Source organism: Ambystoma mexicanum, chromosome 2p (genome assembly GCF_040938575.1).
Source record: "Ambystoma mexicanum isolate Mex_15411 chromosome 2p, UKY_AmexF1_1, whole genome shotgun sequence".
Classification (NCBI taxonomy): Eukaryota; Metazoa; Chordata; class Amphibia; order Caudata; family Ambystomatidae; genus Ambystoma; species Ambystoma mexicanum.
Genome location: NC_090923.1, coordinates 615573141 through 615588590, shown reverse-complemented (window position 1 = coordinate 615588590; position 15450 = coordinate 615573141).

Sequence of the window (15450 nt, the reverse complement as noted above, 5' to 3'; positions counted from 1 at the left end):
TCCTGGAAAAGCTGCCCATCTTTCAGCTTAACCTTCACTCAGATTCTGTTGGCTGCCTTCATGACCACCAGTCTGGCTTCAGAGCGGCCAGAAGCACGGAAACTGCTCTCCTGAACATCCGTGAATATCTGCTCTCCAACCTGGACTCCAACATTCCCTCTGTCCTCATCCTTCTTGATCTCTCTTCTGCCTTCGACACAGTGAACCACACCATCCTGCTCGACCATCTCCGTGATAACCTGCGTATCACTGATCAGCCTCTGGCCTGGCTGACCTCTTTCCTCTCTGATCGGCCCTCCCAGGTCCAACTGGGGTCCTTCCTATCATCTATCTTCCTCTCCACCTTTGGGGTTGCCCAGGGGTCTAATCTCTCACCCTGGCTCTTCAACCAATACCTGTCAACTCTCGCCCACTGCATTTCCTTTTTCTGCTCAAATTTCCAGTGCTACGCTGATGACACTCAACTCATTTTCAGACTGCCCTCGGCCACCTCCTCGCCCTCTCTCATCTCTGACTGACTAACTGCCATTCAATATTGGTGTGCTGCAAATGACCTTTGTCTGAATGCCAGCAAGACTGAGATCCTCCTCATCGGCACACCATCTCCATCCTTTTCCCTCACTCACTGGCCGGCCTCCCTTGGCCCTCCTCCTACCCCTACCAGCGAGGCTAAGTACCTTGGGGTCATCTTCAACTCCACACTTTCCTTCTCCGCCCATATCTCTGAGGTCTCTAAAAAGTCTAACTTCCTACTGCACCTCCTCAGAGGTCCTCTGCCTTTCCTCTCCTTCCCTCAGAAGCTCACTGTCTGCCAAGCCCTGGTTCTCTCTGAGTTGGACTATTGTAACAGCCTCTTTCTAAATCTACCGGCCTCTACTCTCCGCCCTTTACAACTTATCCAGAACAGGACTGCGAGACTTGTCCTTGGCCTCAAGCCCTGGGATCGTATCTTTCCAGCTCTGAAATCACTCCATTGGCTCCCAGTGGTTGCAAGGATTAAATTCAAAACCCTCTGCATCGTCCACAAGGCTTTCTGGAGCCTGGGTCCAAAATACCTTCAGCTATCCCTCCGCAAATACCTCCCCTCTCGAGCTCTTCGCTCCTCTACCTCTAACTCCCTCCGGGTCAATCGTTTTTCAAAGAAACACACAGGGGGTAGATCTCTATCTTTGGCTGGGGCCTCCCTCTGGAACAGCCTCCCTGCCACTCTAAAACTTGAGGAGAACCATCTCTGGTTCTGGAAGCACCTCAAGACCTTCCTCTTTGCTTCTGCCTTTGCTCCCCCTCCCCCCTGCTAATCTGCTCTCTCTTGGCACTGTGCACCTGGCCACCCTCTGTCCCCTGGGCCCAGGTACCTGCTCACCCTGCCACCCTCCTGCACTCCCTCCCGGCCCCCATTGCACTGGGGACTGTATCTGTACCCATACAGCCCCCCCCCATTATTTTTTTTTCTTCTTTTTATGCACTTATCAGACTACCCAGTCTGCTGCCTTAAACACAGCACTTGCCGGCTGCACTACCACTGTTTATTGCCTCAATGTTCTATTAATTATTTATTCTGCTCTCCTCTGCTCTGCACTTTCCACTCTCCCCCTTCCATGCACTTTTTACATGTTTCCCTTTCCCATGCACTTGCGCGTTCTCAATGTCACTGGGCCTAGTAAGATCACTGTTGTGTTGCGTTCTCCCCTGTTCCCCTCCCTTGCCTAGTCGCACTCTGAAACACTTGTGTACGAGCGTGATACAAATAAAATATCATATCATATCATATCAAATCATACTGCTGAGATGACATGGGAGAGGGTTCCATTATCCGCTTCTTCGGAAGGTACGAATGTACAGCATGCGCTCCCAATTTTTCGGCAAACACTGCCGTCCATTGCTGTGAGGAGGTCCAGGAAGTACCGGTTCTGCATTGTCATTAGGCGCAAGGCGCGAAGTTCCACCTTGATCACATTGAATCCCTCTTCAGTGTGGTTGGCCAGTTGAATCAGTTCCCAGCACACTATTTGCAGCCATTTGGCATTTGTTCGCACCTGAAGTCCTGGCATTAGGAGGGATGCAAAGAAAGTTTCTGCTGAATTGAACAACTTGTATTTTGCAGGGATTTTAGCAAGAAGGTTGGATGACTCACTGGAGATATAGTTTGATGCCCTCCTTTTGCAGGACACTCTATCTTGTAGCTCATTTTCAGACAGAATGTTGTATGTGGAAGGCTCTGTAGTTGCTGGTTGGAGTGCTGCTGATATGTCAGCCAAATCGCCTGCTGCCGATTTGCCAGCCGAGTGCCCTGCTGCCGATATGCCAGTCGAGTCTCTCCCCCCTTGGATATTACTTTCTGGAATCAACATAAGTGCTGAATGCAGGGTGGCAAGGACGCAAATACCCTTCCATGATGCAGGTAGGCTTGTTTGCCACAAACCCAGTACACGTCCATGAGCGCGGCTGTACCCTTTTTCATATCTGGGATGGTGATTGTTTTGTTGCATTGCTTGTTGGGACCTATCTGCACCTTTCCTTCCCAGTGAAAGCAAAGTTCATGCAGAATTTCCTTCTGGGTTTTGATAGGTTTCTCGAGAGCAGTAACCCACGTAAATTTTGCATTATGCTGGGACCAGACTGGAGCACACACTTCTTTGACCCATTGAAAGTTTTCTTCAGTTAGTCCTCACAGTGCCCCATCTTTGCACGTGATCGTCTTGTCATGCCACGTATTCTCTGTAAACCTTGTCCCTTTGATGACAAAAAATGTTTCTTTGATGCAAATCACTCCTTGCGGCTTGCTCTTGTAGGTTTTCTCGTTCTGCAGCATTTCTATTGTAACTGTGTGTGACTGGAAGGTGCTCCGAATTCAACATAATATGAGATGAATTAAACATTGGGCATCCGATAAGGGCACGTCTTGAGGTACAAGTATTTTAGGTGTGCCTGATGTGTGCGGTATGAGAGAGCAAACATAGCAGCTCTCGTTCGTGGCTTGTTTTGCTGTTATACTTATGTCCTAGTACCATTTGTTAGATTGGTCTGGGTGGCGGAGGTCTTCAATTTCATCTAATCCGAGGCCATGGTACACATCATATCTTTTCCCTCCTGCCCCCCTTTTCCATCTCCTCCTCTCCCCCTCCCTGTTATTTATCAGTTTCACCCTTCTATAGTTTATGGGAAAGACATCTGCCCATGTTGTGTCATTGGGTTCACTAGTAGCTTGCCAGGCCTGTGGTTCTGGAGTCTTTTGTGTAACTGTAGTAGCAGCATTAAAGTGCATTATAGTGCCTTGTTAGGTAGGTTCTGTGGTTGTTTGCACATCAGTATTTATCAGGTTAGGCTCAGCCTCCCAGGAGTAATCCCCATCATACTGATTGGGCTTGTTATCTTTACTTGGTTTAATAGCAGCAAGTGAAAAACGTGGGGTTGTGACAGTACGATTTTTATGCAATGTAGTAAGATTGCTATTTGCAGAGTGGTTATGTTTCCACATAGTCTTAACTCCAGCCCATATGAGCGTTGAGCCCTCCCGTATCAGGTTTACCCCGCTGCCCCCCTCTTTCGTATCCTTAATTATGAAAGCCACAGACCAGTACCAGGCCGCAAAAATGACATCACAGAAAACAGTATTGTTGCAAATTTAAGGCCACACTCCAGGCTATACCACATGCTTATTCTACTATCTACTCTATCACTATCTACTTTTGTGTCAACATCAGTAAGTGCCCTTCTTTCTGCCATTTTTCCACCTGGAGGGGTGATATAAAATTGTTAAGTGACATGCATACATTTTATTATTACTCACATTCATTTCTTTTTCATTGTCATCACATTACTTTTCAATTTATTTATTATTTAATTCATAATACTTTTAGTGTGCACACTTCTATTCTATTCTGCTACTGTCTTTAAATTCTATCAACATAAACTCAATTTTACGTCACAGAAAATTTGAATAATGTTAGTCACTTTTCTGTGCATAATGTCAATCATGATAATGCGAGAAACAGAGAGAAAGAGAGGGATAGAAAGAGAGAGAAAACGAAAAAGAGAACCCTACTTCATTTTTACCTAAACATATCTATTCTCGATTTGTACACTCCTCTTTTCTTTTCTCATGCAATTTTTCTTATTCACCACTCTGAATGTTGTCCCCTTTTGTTGTTTGCACACCTTTCTTTTATCCACTTGCAACTTTGTTGCTATTATTTTGTTGACATTGAGGGATTGCACTATCGCGCGCTCTTCTCACATCTGACAGATGCACCCAATATTTCAATCCCTTTACCTTAACCGCTGTAGGTGTGCAATAGATAACCTCGTAGGGCCCATGAAATCTTGAAGAGTTCCATCTGTGCGCAAAACTTCGCACACACACATTTTCACCTGCCATTAATTGACCCTTTGGGATGTCTTGTGCTGGCATTGTAGTATCTGTCTCAGCATTTTGTGTAAATGGTGGCACGATCTGTCTTGCTATGCTACACACTGCTCGTGTCAGTTGGTTAAGATATTCCTTAAATTCATCCCCCAGCACTGTGGCAGCTCTGTGAGCGTCTGAGACTCCTCTTACTGGGGAAAGTGGCGTATGGATGCGCTGACCCATCACTATTTTGTGCGGGCTCAAATGATGGTCTTTACTTGGTTGCGTTCTGAGTTGGAATAGTGCTAGGGGTAAGCAATACACCCAGTTCTTTATAAGGGTGTTACACAGTTTTGATAGTTTGCTTTTGAGCAGGCCGTTGATTTTTTTCACCATTCCATTCGCCTGTAGGTGATAAATCGAACATAACTTGTGCTTAACACCCAGTAATTTGGTTACTTCTTTAAATAGATCATTTACAAAGTACGTGCCGTTATCTGACCGTATAACATCACATATGCCCCACCTCGAGAAAACTTTCCACACTTGGAACTTTGCGGTACACTTCGTGTCCGAGTGGGGGCATGGTCCAGCTTCCACCCACCTTGAGAATGGACAAACTATCACAATCAGATATCTCGCTCCATTACATCTTTCCCACATATACGCATAGTCAATGTGGAGCTCTCTAAACGGGCCCACAGGACGCAACAGCGTTCCTCACAACATCCTCAGGGTCATTCCTGAATTGTATGTCTGGCACGTTGTGTATTCTACTGTGAATTTTGACAAGTGTTCCTGCAAATTTGGAACAAAACAATGTTCCTGTATTTCAGCTGCAATGTGTTGTTTAGTCACATGTGTTGGGAAGTATAGTTGTTGAAATGCTATTTCTAATAACTCCACTGGCATTACTACCTCCCCTGTTAGTTTCTGTCTCCATATTAAATCTGTTGGAGACTGTTTACAACCTCTCTTTCCCCACAACTCTTGTTCTTCTGTAGGTGCACGTTTTTTTTGTAGCTCTATTATTTGGGCAATTAGTGTATGGCTGTATCCCTCCTCTTGTGTATCTGTACTGGGTGTTTAAACAATGCACTCTATTGCTTGCGGAATATTGAAATACACAGTGTCTTTCACTGCAGAGTTGGCTGCTGCGTTTCCCAATAAGATCATGTCCATGTTGTTGGTAGGTACTTGGCACTTCACCAACGCTACCCATGTTGGTTCTGCTAGTGCTTCTATCAGTTCATTTAGTAGGATTGCATGTTGTACTGGTTAACCATCTGCCTTTCGAAACCCTCTTCGTCACCATCGTGACAACCCTGAGTGCACTGTTGTTTTAGCATATGCTGAGTCAGAGTATATTGTGACAGCACATCCTTTTGCTGTATGGAGCACTTCAATAAGCACTGTCAGTTCCGCTGCTTGAGCCGAGTAATGAGAGGGGAGGCATTTCTGCAAATAATCTCATACCCTTCTTCCTCCATTCTTACAACTGCCGCCCCTACATGCTTTTCTCATGTTTCACTGTCTATTGATGCTGACCCATCTACAAAATATATTTCCCTCTCCTGTAGCGCATTTTCACTCGCCTTGGGAATATGTCCTCAACTGTACATGGTTCAGTAATGAATATAGCTGGGTTTACTGTCTTGCATCTCACTGCATGAACATTTGGGCTGGATATTATAATTTCATATGCCGTTGCCCTTTGTGTTGTGAATGTAGATTTTGAACGTTCTAAAATCGCAAAGAGCTTGTTTGCATGCAAAGTGGCCCTGCATTACTGAATCTAATTTACCACTGTAGTAGGCCAATGGCTTGTGACCTAATGATGTTTTCTGGGTCAAAACTGCAGTCATTAAAATACCATTGCAGTGTGAAAACAGGTAAAACTCCCGATCATAATCAGGGTTCGCTAAAACTGGTGCGTGTGCAATAAGGTCTTTCAATTTGAAATATTGTGTCATCATCTCGTCCGTCCACTTTAACAGGACATTATTCTTTTGCACTTCCTTTAGGGCCTGTAACAGTGGGCACGTGTATGCTGCATAATCAAGTATCCAGGCTCGGCAGTAATTGCAGATGCCGAGAAATTTTTGCATGTCCTTCACTGTCTTTGGTATCGTCAGGTGGCGTATTGCTGCTGCTCTAGCTGGTAAATAGCTATCCTAAGTAGAGCACCTCTGCTAGGCAATAATACAGCTTACCTTTGTCCACCTTGTATCCTTTTGTCGCTAGTAAATTTAACAATGTTATCGAATCGGCCCTGCACTGTTCTTCACTCTTACTGCAGATGAGTAAATTGTCCACGTACTGTATTATCGTGCTCTCTACATCAATGTTGCCAAGATCTTTGTGCAATATTCTATTGAAAATGCTTGGGCTTTCACAATATCCCTTTGGTAACCTACAATGTTCATATCTGTTCCCCCTAGTGTGAACGCTGTGAGGTACTGACAACTTGGGTCAAGTGGTATAGAGAAGAAGACATACTTTAAATCCACTACTGTGAAGCAAGTAGCATTTTTAGGTATGCTACACAGAATGGATGCAGGGTTAGGCACTAATGGAAACTCCTTTTGTATGACATCATTAACTGGGCGTAGGTCCTGGATCATCCTCCATGCCCCGCCCCTTGGTTTTTGATCGGAAAAATTGCTGTGTTACATGGTGAATTGGAAGGTACTATTATTTCTTGTTGCAGTAAAGCATTTATTGTTTCCCGTATCCCTTCGTCTGCCTTCCTTGATAGTGGGTGTTGTTTTACTCTATGTGGTATTGCAACTGGTTTCAGTTTTATTTTGATTGGTGTGACCTCTTGTAAGAGCCCTACATCATGGGGGCCTGTGGTCCATATTTCAAGCAGGACCTTTTCCATATCTTCCTCAAATATAGTGGGTGGCACACTCACACTTGCCATGAGAGGGTTGTGTATTTCCCTGTGTTGGATCATGATGTCATATGGTACACTTATTTCCATTATTATTTCCCCATCACTCTCATTGTCAGTGAACAGTTCTTCATCAGTTAAATCGTGCAACATTATATTTGGGTCTATGCATAGTACTGTTCTCCATTTGCATCCATGTTTGTCCAATCCTATCACTTTGATACGTTTACTTGAAACCTGTACCATTCAAGATCAATAGACAAAATGGTGCCTGGTACAACATCTGTATTCACAATTGGGGGGAAGACAAAATCTGAGGGGACTTTCCATTATTTTCTTGTTATCTCTGGCACCACTCTGGCAAGTACCTTGATACCATATACAAACATTTCCATGTCTATGGGCACCCCTCTTACAGCAATTTCATTGGTCATGGTGCTAATCATCAGCATTGCCCTTACTGGGCACACTCCTGGGTGGAACACACTATTCCCCGCTCGGAAAAGGAAATGGTCATATTCAATTTACTCAGGAGGTCCCTTCACAACAAATTTATTGGCGAGTCTTCATGATATAGTAGAGGTGCCCGCACCGTTTTCCCCCCACCGTTATGTCAAGATCTTTTGTGTAAGGAACTTTTAAAATAGCCCCATAGAACCCTTTTTTCCCGTGAGCGGGAACTGGCCTTCCATGAGACATGATTTTTCAGCTCTCGAGTCCACCATAAAGATAAACTGTTTGTTGCCTTTCTCCGCCCCCACTAGTGGTTGCTCTTCTGCACGTAGGGTAGTGGATAGGACTGGACACGCAAGTGCTTTCTGTGGGCTGTCCTAGTCTGCATATGTCTCCATTCCTGGACCAAAGAATACATGGTCCCCCACTACCGCGGCACCGCGAAAAGGTGTTGGCGTGCCATTTGCAGACTTTGCAAATATGTCAGTATTTGTATTACCCATAGCGTTCTGCCTTGCCATTTGTTGCTGCATACCTCTCTGCTGTGGATGTTGTCTTTGTTGCATTTGTGGTTCTCTATGCTTTGGTTCATTATAGCATTGTTCGTTCTGCCCATTCCTTCCCATAGGTAACCCATATGAACTTCCTGGTTGTGGGCGACCTTACTGCTGCTTGTTTCCCATGGGGGCTGCCCTTGGTAATAACCCATTGGTCGCATTCTGCACTCTCTCGAAAAATGTCCCCACCTCCCGCAATTCCAACATGACCCTTGTGGTCCTCCCCTCATCTCTGGCCCTCCAAATCCTCTATTTTCCATTCCTCCAAATCCCCCACTCGATCCTCGGTACCCACCTTGCCCTCTTGCGGGCCTTCCTTGCCACTGGGGCCCTCCGTACTGCCCCTCTCCATCCCATTGCTCCTGCCCATTGCAGCCCACATTGCGGCCATCCTTGCTGGTGTATTTCCTACCCCCTCCTCTCCTTCCCCCTGTCTGTCAGTTGATGTTGTGGCATTCATCGCCGTGACCTTCACTAATTTATTTTGTACTAACTGCTTTGTCTGCCAACCTTCTCTGTGCTATCTCTCTTTCTCTTTCTTTGATCTTCCTAATATGGTGCACAATTATACTCTGAATCTCTGGCCAGCCTTTGGCTTCTATCCCAGCTATTTTGTCCAAGGCCTTCTGTATCTCATTCGGGAGACCCTTTTTAATTATAAAGTAGAACAAGGTGGTGGATTGGTCCCACACGGTGCCCGTTTGAGATCTCCACAGGTCTTGCACCTGGAGGATGAATTGCGTAGGCTCCTCCTCCTCTCCCATAGTGCATTGCATCACTAAGTGTAAATCTGGAGTGTCTGGAAAAGTTCTCAACAATGCATCCCATACTTGTGCTCTGACGTTATTAAATGATGATCCATCATGGCGGTCACAGTTCATTGCAACTCCTGGGAATCCTGCCTTCACCCACACTGCATCTGCTTGGTCACCAACGGCGGACACTAGTAAACTTTTCACATCCCCTATAGCTAATGGTACCCCTGCTGTGTGTTTTTCAAATGCATGTATCCACTTCCCTGCCCCACACGAAAGTGGAGGAAGAGGTTTCAACAAGTTATTCTTGTCCATCTGTGCCCATGGTATGTAATGCGGTCTCCCTGTTCCCTTATGTATCAGAGGCATTTGTAGTTTTGCTTGTCCTCCTTTCTTACTTACCGTTCCCCTCTTTGTCTTACTCACCAGCATGTTCCCTACTCTTTGCTTTAACCTCCCTTGCCACCTAGGCACAGCTCTTTCATCCTCTTGGTCGAATGGGAATGGCAGCGGAGATCCCACTGCTTCCACTCCCTCTTCATATTCATCTAGGTCACTCTATACTTCCTCTATCTCCTCTTCTGACTCCCTTTCTCCTTGTCCCTCCCCTCTTTGGCTGTCTGGGGTTGCAGGTCGTATTATACATGTGCAAGCTGTCTGTCTAAGTCTCATGTTAGCCGCGCTAAGTTCACTGGAGGGGCACTAGTTTGCCCATATAACCCTCCCGTTTCATATGGTGGTGGGGCGGTGGCTGATTCAGTTGCCGGGGTAGTTGGCGTGGTGGGTGCTGGCACATACAGGGGCTCACTGTATCCCACTACGGGCCTTGTCAACAGCGGGTAGATTCTAGTGAGGTCATTCTCTCTCGTTGTTATTGTGCATTCCTCCCCTGCAGCACCCTCTCCCTCCTCTGGGCCTTCTCTTTCTTGGTTAGTGTGTCTTTACTTACCTCGCCGCTAGGCACTACTTCCTCGAACATTTGCCATAGATCTAGTACCTCCCTTCTGTCCTGCAATTGCTTCCCCCTATATTTCGCTAGCAGATGTGTTGACACAAGGTCCAAAACACGTTTCTCAAATGACTCTCCTTCAGGCCATATAGGCAACACACCCTCTCCTTTTATTTCAGATAACCACTAATCATGGTATTTCTGTATTTCCTCACTATACAAAGGGAGATGTTGACAGATATGTGCTAATGGTGTAGTACCTCCCATAATACCGTATTTCTTGCTCTTACTTGTGTTCACTTCTTTTTCTGGGTATAATTACATAATATCAATCACCAAGTAACCTCCTTTCTTTAACACCTCTGTCCAATCGTATTTCACTGTCAACATCAAAAAATATCACAACCTCTTTTACTTACACCCTTTTACAGGAATCACAAATTGTTTACCAACATAAATCACAAATTATTTACCAATATTTCTCATCAGACCTTACTTTGGTGAATACACAGACACATATGTACTTACTGACAAACCGATACGAAAAACTTTAACATATTGACCAAAAACCACAACACATTGAACATGTAACATATACTCCCTTTCTCTTTTACTCCCACTTTTGAATTACTTTAGTTTATTGTCCCTTATTCTTATTTTCTCAGGCACTCCCCACCTCTGAGCCCCCTTAAGCTACCTCTCCAAGAATTCTGCTTACCAAAAAAAGAATATTCTAAATTACTACTCTGAGTCTACTAAATATATGAGACTCCTACTTTTTTTTCTTTCTCTCCACTTATTCCATGTACTGGTCGAGACAATGCTATGTGGAGCCGCCTTCGGAACTAGGATCCCGTACTCTTTTTATCTCTATTTCCACAACAACCTAATGGCCATATAAAGGATAGGTAAGAAAAAGCCTCAGTCATATTCACAAAGGCCCTAAACTATACCCTCAGTTTCTGTTTTTATTGTCCCCTATTTTATCCCTTTTACTTTTTTATACCCCTTTCCCAATGTTTCCTTCCTTCCCTGAGAGTCTCGCAACCAGTACTCACGTGTTCAATAGGGTGGTCCGAGAGCCACCGTTCATGGTCTATCCACAATCTGGTCCGCACCCCAACCAAGCCGTGACCCGCCTTGGCGAGCAGTTTTAGTTGGGTATTTAGAAAACGGGAACCCTTGGAACCTCTTGTTTGTGCGCGCAAACTGGTCAAGCGCGGAGGCAATGGTTTTGCTGGGGGTGTCCCGGATCTCGCCGCACGGCAGAGGACCTCGGGGCACCTGTCCCAATCACATCAATTGGGTCACCAAATGTAAAGACCCACTCCCCGACTTGCATGTGCAATACCAATAAATGTGACACACCCCAATGGGGAATGAGACTAAGAGAACAGCCTGCGAGAGTTAAGTTTTGTTTATCTAAAATTAGCATCCAGAGAACTCTGCTGCCCGAGAGTGCGCTGGCAAACAACACACTTACAATTGATTAAAAGGGCAAAGAACGTCATCAGTGATGTCAGATACAAATGTTACAAAAGTTCATTATGATTGGACACAAGACCACAATGTATAGGTGCATGTAGGCGCTGCTCCTCCGTGGTTGACTGCTTGGTTGGCGGGAGGGTGAGCATCACGAGGTCCATCTGTCTGTGTCCAGGCGGGGTGAGGGTCAGGTCGCGGTGAGGTAGGGCGGGCCCTAACTAAGCTAACGTGAGATAATACCATTAGACATGCACTAAATAATGGTCACTACAGTTCCTTTGAGTATATCATCATAAATCTATAAATTGTGCCCACATAATCACAGCATTATTCATTTGGACTTAAATGAAGTACCGAGCTTAGGGTCTTGGTCACTAATATAACATTGACTGTGGGGTGGGTCCAGGCGCATCAAAGAGGCTATAAGACATTCTGGCATTTGTTAGTTCTAGAGTGCAATATACTGTGACAGAGGTCTGATGTTAGTTGGGGGCACACTGGGGTGGGCTTCACAGCAGGGTCACATGTCTGGTACATCAAGAGAATACCTTGCGGGGACACAGGGTTATAGTGGCAGTAATTTTCCAACAGCGGGGTAAGAGGGCACGGCAGGTTTGTGGAGATGGATGGACTAAAAGTCATGTTCCAGGCCGGTTCACACACAGGACAGTGATCTCAGAGGAAGAGTGAAAATGTTACATTGGTCTATTTGTTTCAATTATTATCTCCAGCTCATCCGTGAGAATGGAGCTGCAATGCTTTCAGGCACAGTAAGAAAAGGTGGGGGTCATGAGCGCGGTGTGCGCGGCGCTCCTGAGGGGAGAGAAGCCTTTTCGTACTATCGCAGTGAGGCCTAGTCCAAAGATGGAGTCGAGGGTACACAAAATGGAAGCCCAAGTGTCCCGTACAACCACCCCACATCTGCTACTGTTAGCATGCCTACGAGCAATGGAAGTGTCCCCCATTATTGTGCGAGCAAGTAGTTTACATCATGCTGAATGTATGAGAGGGGGCTAAACGACTCAACACTACCACACAATAGTCAACTCTTACACTTACTTGTGTGTGCTGGTTACAGAATCTCTAAGACCTGGCGATCTGAAAAACGGTATTTGTCCAAAAACAGAAAAGAAAATGAATGACATACATAATTGTATTAGGCATAAGCATGAAACCAAATGGCTAAGGAAATGAGAGAGCAGATTGTGGCATAGAGCTCTAAGACTGGAGAACTCTGCACCCATAGAAGTGATACATTGTGAACTGGGACTCACATTACTAAGCACCCAAAACAAGATATTTACTTGAATTTTCTTTATGTAAATACTAACACAGGTAGATACAGATACGATGCTTGCTACTTTTACTGAGCTATTAACACAGTTTCCTGGCCCAAAAGCCTTAGAAGAATGGAAAAAATGATAATGAGAGATTCTTTGAAGAGATTTCTTTGCTAGTTGTAACAACACGAATATGTAAAAAGATAAAAATGGGGAAAGATATGGGACAGAAATAATAACTTGTCCATTCAGTCCACAAAAAAGAAAGAGTTTTCCGATATGTACCCAGTGCACCTACCATACAAATGTATATAACAGCAAGGCGAGAAGATTCATAATCCAATTAAGATTAGATTTTATCCCTCCACTATCAAAAATTGGTGCATGAGAACACATTCCATTTCAGGTGCGATTATGCCACATCTGCAAAATGGAACTGGAAACCCAGAGACATCTTTTTACTGACTTTCCTGGGTTATACAACTTTTATATTAAAGGTTATCACAATTTACAATTTAAACTTTTAAATCAGATCAATCCTGGTGTCTTTTGTATTCTGGTAGTAGCACAATGTGAAACTTCACACTCTACCACATTTGGGTGGAGATTTAGAAAAGACTGGGAATGTAAAATGGTTTGCTCGACTGAGATGAATTTTTCTATTGATTGTATATGATGACTATTTACTATTGGTTTTAGGATACTGATGAAGGGACATTAAATGATGAATTTAGCAATTCTCTGTATTCAATTTTTGCAATAGAATTTGTAAGTGATTTCAACCCGGCACTTCAAGTCCATGCCTAGCGTGTGATGCACAGCTGAAACCCTTAATTATTTGTGTCTATAAGTTCTTTTATTTCTGAACGATGTACCACTTATATCACGCCCCTCTCTTGGAATCCCCCCCCCCGGTCACACTGAACCAGGAAGCAGGCTGGTTTGCAAAGTTAAAATATTTATTATGTATTGCACAATATATGTTACACTATTTTTAATGGTTATACAACAATCACCAATGGGGTGATGTCATACTCAACAATCTCTTTAATCACAAGGAGTAATGATGGGAAAAATAATGCAGCACAGAATTAATACTTTGTGTATGTTCAATCAAATGGCAATGTGGTTAATATTTCCCCCTGCACACCCTTCAATCCCCCCAATATACAATATAAAGAATATGGAAGGAGAGAGTACAGGTTTCAGGAATGCAGAATCCAACAAAGATACCAATCCCAATTTCCCCCTAGAAACACAGAAAGAGAAACAGGAATGATTGCAAACTTGTCAAAAATGGTTTTAAAGGTGGCTTTGGATGAATGGGTAAACACTGAAAATGGTTTTAATTCACTGCAATTATTGAAATACTAATGGGAACCACTTTGTATGGTATCAGACAAACACTAGCGATGATTTAAAAGTGATAAGCAAGTTGAAAACTTAATTTTGAGGTTGGGTGCAATGAAAAGCTATTTCACACGTTATAGATTTAAGCTAAACGAAAAAATGTGTGGCAAACTTTTCCGCGCGCGGTAAGCGCGATTGCGGAAAAACTGTAAAGAGTTGAGATTTCTAGCATAAACGGTGAAGAAGGTATGGAGGTTTTTGTGGAGGTCGTTTTTTTCAGACAGAGGTAAAATTGCAAAACAAGAATACGCTTTTAAAATTACAAACAAGGTTTCTTTACACTAGCGGTAGACTAAGAAGATGCCAACTACACGACAGCACAGCCACCATGCCAGGACGCAACGGATGGCTTTTGCCTGCTGAGACGCTCGCCTTCTTCAGAAAATATATTAGCGCAAAGATGATTTTAACACTACTAGTACAGAAGATAATAGGGAATGAGATGGAGAGTTCAGGCAAGACAAAAAGGATTTCTAACAATACAGTTCTGGATATAATATGGGATGGATTTGGATAGGGATGACTTATGGACAGTACAGATGCTAGTGACAGTCCTATACTAAGGATACTCACTATATATTTTTGAATGGAACCATCAGGGATCTGGTCAGGGATACTTTCTGGGACATACTGCTGGGCACACCAGACTGGATGGGTCAGCAATCAGCAAGGCCCTCTGAACACTGCATACACGGCTGGACTGGATCTGCAATGGCTCTCTGGTCTGCACAGCACAGCACAGCACAGCACGGGATGGGGTTTAATCTGCCCTTCCGGTTATGAGAATGATTCTTTGGCAGGCAAGCAGTTACAGCACAGCCTGGCTGCTCTTTGGTTTCCCCTTTAAGTTGAGGGATGGGTTCTGGAAGTTAGGCCCAGCTGGAAGTGGTTCAGATATGCTCTGAGCCTTTCTGCTTGCAAAGTTACTGGATTCTGGAGTCTGGAATATGGATTTCTCTTGCAAATTGCTACGCCAGCAATCAGTTGGTGGGTGAATGTGTGTGTCTGTGAGCCCTCAGCTGTCTCTATTTATGTACTTCCCAAAGGGGTGGGTATGCTGAATTATCCTAAGCGCACCCCCTAGGTATTCTATTGGCTAGGGTCTTTCATCTCCCTTGATTGGAGAAGAAAACAGAGTGTCATCATGACGATGTGGTTTATGAGGCAGGAAAACCCTCCCCTTTGTTTTTGCACATGAAATCTACTTTTCATATAATACATATTTAAAATCTTTTACAAACTTGATAGCAATAGCATATCTATATCACATGTTTTGTGGAGCAAGTATTCATCCAAGCCCCATTTCTGTAGGATCTT